Genomic DNA, 9574 nt, shown 5'->3' on the forward strand with positions numbered 1-9574 from the left:
TTGTCATGTGAGATGGGATGCCACCAGTAACCATCTATATAGTCTGCATTGCGGTGTACCAACCCTATCCCCCCCTTTCTTAGGGGAGGCAAGGAATAGATTCCGAGAGCTTGGCGACTAGATTGCTTAGCGAGGGTCACATAGTAAGACTATTGTCAATAGCCAGACAATAGAATTGTTGAGGGATAGGCAGTAAGGCTATAGGGTGGGGCTGCATAGCAAGACCGTTTCCGAGAGCCAGGAAACAGAGGTGCTGTGGGGTACGCGACTAGGCTACAGGTAAGGTTACACAGCGAGACCATTTCCGAGAGCCAGGAAACAAAGGTGCCGTGGGGTACGCGGTGAGGCTATAGGTAGGGTTACACAACGAGACCATTTCCGAGAGCCAGGAAACAAAGGTGCCGTGGGGTACGCGGCAAGGCTACAGGTAGGGTTACACAGTGAGACCATTTCCAAGAGCCAGGAAACAGAGGTGCTGTGGGATCATAGGTAGCAGGGCCGCTGTCGGGATGACCTTCTTGCTGGAGAGTATCCTCATTATAGCAGGTTGTAATGCAGATAACACTTCACTGATCGTCCGGACACCCAGAGAGTCGTGATGACTGTGAGATAGGAAACGCCAAGATCATGGTGTGGAAGAATCTTGTGATGTGTGACTTATGATGCACAACTTAAGAGAATAGCTTGGGATTAGCAGCCAATGATCATGGAGGTGTTACTCGGAAGAGCATCGCACGGAATGGATCAGGCTTAGCTACCAATGACCATAGACCTCACGCGGGAGAGCATTGCGTGGGATGGATTGGGCTTAGTTGCCAGCGATCATAGATAAATCACGCAGAAGAGCATCGCGTGAAATGGTCGGAGCCTGTTGCTATAATGGAGTCGGGCTGAGAAGCCAAACGACTCAAGGCGAGGGTACTGAACCTTGCATACAGAGCTTGCCGCTATAATGGAGTCGGGATGAGAAGCCAGGCGACTCGAGGCGAGGGTACTGAACCTCGCGTGCAGAGCTTGCCGCTATAATGGGGTCGGGCTGAGAAGCCAGGCGACTCGAAGCGGGGGTACTGAACCTCGCATGCGGAGTGTGCCGCTACATTGGAGTCGGGCTGAGAAGCCAGGCGACTCGAGGCGAGGGTACTGAACCTCGCATGCGGAGCATGCCGCTATAATGGAGTCGGGCTAAGAATCCAAGTGACTCGAGGCGAGGGTACTGAACCTCGCATGCGGAGCTTGCCGGTATAATGGAGTCGGGCTGAGAAGTCAGGCAACTCGAAGCGAGGGTACTGAATCTCGCATGCGGAGCGTGCCGCTACAATGGATTCGGGCTGAGAAGTCAGGCGACTCGAGGCGAGGGTACTGAACCTCGCATGCGGAGCGTGCCGCTATAATGGAGCCGAGCTGAGAAGCCAGGTAACTCGATGCGAGGGTACTAAACCTCGTATGTGGAACTTGCCGCTATAATGGAGTCGGGTTGAGAAGCCAGGCGACTCAGGCGAGGGTACTGAACCTCGCATGATTGGGCATAGCACCCCACAATCTATGCATCTAGCTCGCATGACCAGTCTGGGTTAAAGCGGAATGGTACCTGATGCTTTGCTGCCTCGCTAGTCGTACTAATAAATCATGCCTCGCTGTCTCGGCTGTTTGCGGAGAGCTATGTGGCGGTGCTACTTAGGACTTGATAGTGTAGCTATTGTCAAGTGGTACGTAGTGAGACTGCTGTCAGGAACTGGCCAGCAGGGCCGTTGAGGCCCGTGCAGCGAGCTGCTAGCAATAGGTGAGTAACGCGACTATTGAGAGTTAGGCAACAGTACTACCGAGAGTTGGACCACGCGGCTACTCTCTCCATCTAGAATACCAACATCATTCATGGTGTCAGCTTTTTATGTACTTTAACTCTTCCCCTTGGTAATAAAAATCACTTCTACATAGTGTCGTACCAACACTATTCCCCCCCTTTTTTAGAGGAGGTGAAGAAAGGGAAAGGTGGATGTATAGTCGCTGAAAGCTGAGATGCATAGCTGCTGGTAAGAGCCAAGCGACCCCAGTACTAACAAAAACTGGGGTGCACGGCTAGATCGACTGCTGAGAGTCAGGCAACGTAAATGTTGATGACCGAGATTTGCGGCTGCTGGGCTGGGCCGTATGGCTACTGAGAGTCAGGCTGTGCAACCGCTGAGAGCCAGGCAGCGCAACTGCTGGGGGCTAAGCAGCGAGACTAGCGAGGGCCGGTTAACATGAGTGGTGAGAGCTGAGTAGGAAGGCTCCCTGAAGTTACAAGTGCTGATAGCTGAGCAACACAACTGTTGAGGGCTATTTCAAAATGCTTCACGAGTAGCAGCAGTAGTGTACTACTATTCTCCCTCCCTACCTTTTTTTTTTTGAAAAGTCTGAGTGATGCAAATCGCAACTCATTTTCTGAAAACATTTTATGTTGGGCGGGAATGTAGCGCATGAGTACTGAGTAGTTTCTTTTTTTGTAAAATTGGGTATTTTGCTGTTGGTGAAATAGTCCAAGAACATAAATGAATTCTGGCAGCCCAATGATAAGAGACCATATGAGAAAAACAGCCCAATAAATGTTAGACCATTTATAGGTTATTAGCCCATTAAGTTTTTAATCCAACCCAAAATAAAGACCAATGTAAAAGGAATCCAAATTAAATATTGTGACCCATTTTCAAACTATGGCCCCAATAACATGTTCAGGAGCCCATTTGAATAATCAACCCAAAATTGATTTAGGGAACGCCCCATATTTTGTTACGATTCGGAAAAAAGGACCAGTCGATTGGTACCCGTCGTCACAGAAACTGAGCAAAGGATGCATCCTACCAGACGCAACTGTCCCTGTGGTTCGTCGCCGGAGGGCAACGGTGGGAGATGAGGTCAGAACAGCGAGCGGTGAACGAAGGTACCTTGAATCTGGTCGCTGGCGATGGATCAAGGAATTGAGGTCGAGTATCGGAGTCTGACGTGCCAGGTTGTGGAGCAACGGCTGCCACCCAGCGTCAGCGAATTGATGAAGAAAAAGGCCCCAGTCTCGATGGTGATCCGATGGTGTCACCCTTCTCCCCCCTGATGATGGCGATAATTGATGGTGATGAAATTGACCGGTGATGGCGACTGGGTTCTAGTCGTCGGAGTCCGACATGCGTTGTGGAGCAGCGGTGGTTGTGATTGAAGGGGACCGATAGCTGTAGTCGTTGACTGGTGAAGTTGATTTGGTGGGTCGATTGGCGATGTTGCTGCTTTATTTGTCGGAGGCAAACAGGAAACAAGCGGCCTGACATGCGCTAGTTTGTCGGAGCGGTAGGTTTTTCACCACCTGTGTTGAAGGTGGGTTGCGGACTGACCGGTAATGACTCCAACGATTGTTGTTCGATGATGATTTTAGCGATTTCCTATTAGTTTTCTTCATTTGTAGTTGAAGCTCAGTGACACACTCTTTGCAGGCATCGTTGTTCTGCTGCGTGTTCTGACGGTGATGATGATTCTTGAAGATGGAACGACCGGCGATAGGAAGAACAAGCCTCACCGGAAACGCAGGTCTGTTTGGCGACTAGTGATTGGGATGGCCGGCGACATTGGGTTGCGCTTGTTATTTGGTCGCCGGCGCGGAATCAATAAGCAAAAGGTGGTGAGCGCCGTCATCGATTGAAGGTTCGTTAGATCTGGGTTGAGTAGGTCGACTGGTGGGGCAAGGCGTGACCGGGGAGTGAGTAGTTGGTTCGTGCTGGTCAGGGGAAGCAGTCGACCAGTGATGGCTGTTGGCATTGGGATTGGCTTGATTGCCCGGGAAAATGTGTTGACCCGGTGGGTCCCAACTGTTTTGTTTTTTCTGTACGTAAAGAATTGGACCAGATGGGGGTCCTTTGTTTCTGACTTCTGTAGACAGCTCTGTCTCTGGTGCACTGAGCACCATTATTCCCTCTTTTTTTTGTCAGCTATGAAACGACAACAACAGCTAAACAACAGCTGTATGTTGTATTTGAGTTTCTCTTTGTGCTATATGTATTGAATATACTTTTTTTTTTACTATTGACAGCTGCGTCATTTGTTTGGTGCATTATGCACCCTTTTCCCTTTTTTTTATTATATTTCGAAATGGTGACAAAAGTAGTGTAAAAGAAAGCTGTAAAAATTGTATATTGTGCATATATATTTTTTGAAAACCATTAACTGAAATGGTACACTGATGTGAAATGCAACTTTCTCAATGTTGACTTAGACATATTTGAATATACAACTTAAACAAACTTGTTCACAGAAATGTACAAGTCGTATGTCTGTGTGTACAACTTAAACAACTCAAAGTGGGTTAAGACCCATCAAATCTTCTCAGCCCCCCTTTTTTTAAAGGTTCTTTGAAATGTACAAGCCATATGGTTGTATGTACAAATAGTTGTTGCAGTGGGAGTGAAGATGCTCACAGAAAATCTTTACTAAAAACGATTTTCTAATAATATATGTACTGAAATGGGAGAAAAACTCATAAAAATTTCTTTTCTTCTAAAACAAGCCCCCAAAATAAAAACAAAAACGGATCTAAGAAGGTTTTTGCATGCTTGGGGAGTATTTGGGTGAAGAAAATTGTATACATCCATGGATTTGAACTAAAACGAAATGGATCTACAGATCCACATATTTGTGAAGTAAACTTGGACAGATCTTGGAAAACCAAGAAGATCTGATAAATTTTCGTTCTCTTTTCAACTTGTTCAACAAGAGCATGAACAAGGAACAAATCTGAAAATATTTTCGTTTTCTTTCTCAAATTTTTTGAAAAGAAACACCATGTAAACAACTTCAAAGGAGTCTTGCAAAGAAAATCATAGACTGAAGGTGATTTCTTTGCAACATAAACTGAAAACAAAGTAAATACCCACCAAAAAGTTCTTCAGCTCTCAAGTTGGTTCCATAAAACACCAAAATATGAACGTAAATGGAAGAAGGCTCATCAAAACCTCCTTTATCCCCGGAAATTTAAATAAAGACGGGTTTGAGCTGGTGTTTTGAAACTTGAGAGATGATTAAGTAAAAAAAAACTTTCAAATCTAGAGATTTAAGCTAAAAATGAATTAGATCAACAGATCTGAAAAAAAAAGTCATCAGATCCAAAGATCTGAAACATAGCTAATTAGATCTGGATATATCTTTGCCAAGATCCAAACAAATCTGAACTAAGGAATGTAGAACTGAACAAATCTGAACAAACCTTAGATGAGAACACATCAGATCTGAAGGGATCTTGGGCAAAAACGAGCTTGAGACCAACTAAGGATTTTGCTACTTGCTCGAGTCCGGGATGGCGCCAAATGATGGAACATGGACCTCCGGCGGCGCTTCTGATCTTCTGTTGCGGCGAAGATCTGCTAGTCACAATCAGAGAGACGCGTTAGAGCCGCCCCAGGGACTGTGCCCCAGGAGCGGGCTCCGATGGTCAAGTTAGATCAGCTAGAAGATTTGAGATGGTCCTCCATAGCCGGAGAAAACCATCTTGGTGTTGGTGGTGGCTGACGGCGGTGGGTGGCAGCTGAGCCACCCGGCCGGAGTATAGTGGCGGCTGAGCCATGGGGAAGTCTAGTGGTGACTGCACCACTTGGGGGAGAGTCTAGGGAAAGGGTCCCTCTCCATGGAGGAGGTACTATTTATTATATAGGGGACGATTAGGTTAGGCCTTTGGCCAGCCCAATTCAGGCCCAACTAGCAAGGAGTTGGCAAGGCCGCCCAGAGGCGTCGGGAGGGGCTCGCGGGCGCGCCCTAAGCAGGGCTGGCGGGCACGCACCAGGAGAGGATGGCAAGGGAGTGCTAGGCGAGGGGCTGGCAGGAGCGTGCCAGGCCATGCTGGCGCGCCAGGGAAGTTTAGCCCACGCTAGTGGACCATATCTCATCAGTCGGTATCCTGGTTAGGACGATGTTATGCTTTGTGATCTGCTAGATCGGTTTGATTGGATGCGAATTGTTATATGTTTGAATGTTTATGTGCACATGGTTGCTTGGACTGGGGTTGGGTTGAGGCGGGACCTGCTTTGTGCTGTAGGCCAACATACCCAGGGCGGACCGGTTATCCCGAAGGCCCAGCAAGCGGTCTGGATAGGCTGTAGGCCCCATAGAGGGCGGACCAGACGTGTCGAGGCTCGGAGAGTGGACCAGGCCGACTGAAGGCCCAGTGCGGGTGGACCAGTCATACTGTAGACTCAGGGAGTGGACCAGGTGGATTGAAGGCCCGGTGCGGGCGGACCAATCACACTGTAGACTCGATGTATGTGGTTAGACTCGAAGGGTGGACCAGGTGGACTGAAGGCCGGTGCGGCGGACCAGTCACCCAGTAGACCCGAAGTGTATGGCTGTTCTGTGTTCTGTTGTGATATGGCATGTTGTGCGTGTATGGTATTTGTGATTGGTGTTTTGGAGATATCTCACTAAGCTTTCGGGCTTACAGTTGTGGTTTAATGTTTTTCAGGTTCTTCAGGAGACCGTGGCAAGGCAAAGGCGTGATCGTACCGCTCCTCATGATTATGTTTTGTGATGTGATTCTGGGAAGACTCTAAAATAATTGTATTGAAAACATTTGTGTAATAATTTTATGAAATCGGGTTGTTTTTGAAAAGTTTAAATTGGTTGGAATTTAATGGTCGTTACAACAAGAGCATAAGTTGGCTGGCGTAACGAGAGATATGGATTTTAGGTCCGTAGTTATAATTAACTGTGTAAGGTCTATGTTGTTCTGTTTATGCTTTTGGTCTATATTGAACATGACACCCGAGATTTTGTTATATAATGAAAATACATTTCTTTAAAGAAATGCTTTGATAAATTCCTATCATATTTTGTTTTGGGAACAAATTCCGCAACTGTTTTCTGTAAAAAGATTACTCTAATTTTAAAAACAAAGCATAAACAAATCGGTCTTTTCTGGCTGTGAAATTGGGGATGTCACATTTTGTATTGACGATGACATCCTAAAGTTTTAAAATGAATAAAATACATTTCTTAGGAAATGCTTTGATAACATATTTATCATATTTTTGTGGGAACAAATTCCGCAACACTTTTCTTAAAAGGTTACTCTTATTTAAAATAAACCATAAACAAATCGGTCTTTTCTGGCCGTGAAAATGGGGATGTCAAAGTAGAGTAGCTTGTTGTTTAGGAAATGCTAAGTCGCTTGTAGTAGATTAAATAATCTCAGAGTTGTTGATTTAACCCTGTTGCGCAACTCTTGTTCAAGTCTAACCGTTGATGGGATGAATCTTCTGCTCGAAGGATTATCTGAGCCTCCTGTCAAGTATAAGTGTTCTGTAGCTGTATATGAATAGTGATTTTGTTCCTATAGAACATCAAGATAATCTGGGTGGGAAGTACTTTGTTTGGTCTGGGCTTCTTATGAGTGATGATTCAGTATAGGTGGTCTGTTAGGGAGTCAGACCAATTCGAGAATTCAAGATTCAGGTTTCGGGTAAGGTAGGGTTGGTTTTCCACATGATATTATGTATTGTTCTTCTTCAGGTTGGCAGTTTCTGTTTGGGTTCAATTGTCTGGGGAAGGTCATTTTATGTGAAGAACCTTCAGTTACGTTCCTCGTAATGTTTGGTATGATCTGAGTGTTAGAAATGAATGATTTTAAGGATGAAATCTAATTTAAGTAGGGGAGAGTTGTAACGCTTGACTTCCGATATGAAGTAGTTTCCAAGGGTGTAAATTTCTTTTTGGAACTCGGAAAGTTAAGGTGCTTCAACTCGGTGAGTCGAGGTGCTGTTTAGCCGCGGGTTTAATGAACCAACACGACGAGTTGAGGAGCCTTAACTCGGTAAGTTGGCAGCTGGGAAGGAAACCCTAATTTTTAGGGTCTTGCACCCTATTTAAAGGCCTTAAGTCCTTTTTATGGCCTCCTTATCATCCTTCACTGTTATCAAAATCCTAAATCGAGTTGTATCCTCCATTGTTAAGCATTTGAGCCTTGGAAAAGAGTTTGGTGTTCATTTTGTGCGTTATGAAGGAGTTAGAAGATCTTGAAGTTTCTAGCTTGGAGAAGGAAGTCTTGGATCCAGAATCACTCCATTTCTTGCAGTCACTTTGAGGTATCAAGTTCATACCTTGATTGGTAGATGATTAGATCTCCTTATTTTGGGTTTTGTTGTGTTTTTGTTTTCTTTTTGGGATGATGATGGAGTAAAGTCATTTAAGGGGTTTATTCTTTCAGATATGAGTTGGTTTTGGTACCCTTGAGCTTAAAGGTGCACACTTTATGAGGATTTTGGTGTCATTCATGCATTAAGTCAACTATTAAGTCCATTTCAATCTCAAGAGCTTCATTTAGACATGCATGAACGTAAAGTAGGCAACTTTACGTGGTTTTCCAACTTAAGGAAGTCACATCTATGTTTTGGGGCCATGTCCTTATGGATTAAGTGCTTATTGTATTAAGTTGTTGGGTTTTGAGCAAACTCAGCGAGTTTATGGTAAACTCATCGAGTTGGCTTGGTTTTTCCCAACTTCGCAGTTAAATGAAAAACACGGCAAGTTGAAGGAACAACTCGGCGAGTTGGGTCAACTTGGGTTGCTGACCTTGACTTTTGACTTTTGTCTTTGACCAATTTTATCATAAGGGGGTACTTGAGGTAATCTGAATTGTAATTAAGGAAATTATGGGCTTAGGATAAGCCATATGAGGTTGGGCCCAATTTGGAAAATTGGGCCATTAGTGGGCCTTTGTGAATCTTTTGGTTTTGGACCTTTTGGTTAATGGAATTGGGCCTCAGTTTGGTTCATAATGGTTCATGGGTAAAATGGTCATTTTACCCCAAGTATGGATGGGGGGCCTTAGAATGGAACCCAATTGCTAATTCGGTGTTATTTTGATCTGACAGCTCAGAGGTGTCATCAGGGCAACAACTAGGGATTTCTTTCTGTGAGCTTCTATATTCGAGGTGAGTTTCCTCATTGTTCTATGGTTCGAAGGTACCAATGCCAGCCCATTTGGTTTATGTATTATAGGAAGACCCAAGGGTAACCCTTGGTAGTTTGCATGAAAGACCACGAGGCAGCTCCTGACAAACTATCTGCAAGACGAGAGTCTGAACTCTCGCAGTTAATTAGTTAAGTAGTGTAGATTGTATTTTGGTTTTCTTTGTGATGCTTGCATGGAAGACCCGGAGGTGGCTCCTGAAATTGTCTGTAAGATGCAGGGTTTTGGCCCCGGGCCTGACAAGGAAGACCACGAGGCGACTCGTGGCATAATGGCAAGACTATGGATTACACATAACACCTTTATTGATTGTGGTATATGGTATTTGGGGAGCTCACTAAGCTTTGTGCTTACAGTTTGTGGTTTATGGTTTCAGCTACTTCCGTTTCGTAAGGAATGGTTCCGGTTTGATCGCAGCGCGTACACCCATGTTTTCCGTAATGTGTGATCTTTGGGAATGAACTCTGATAATTGTGTTATTTTGAAATACTTTTAAATGTTTGGATAAAGTCACAATGACATTTTTATTATAATAAAAATGAAATTCTTACCCTTGGTTTTTGGGGATGTTACAAGAAGTGCTTGACCTGCAGGATGGTC

This window comes from Lactuca sativa, chromosome 5 (assembly GCF_002870075.4).
Source record: "Lactuca sativa cultivar Salinas chromosome 5, Lsat_Salinas_v11, whole genome shotgun sequence".
Lineage (NCBI taxonomy): Eukaryota > Viridiplantae > Streptophyta > Magnoliopsida > Asterales > Asteraceae > Lactuca > Lactuca sativa.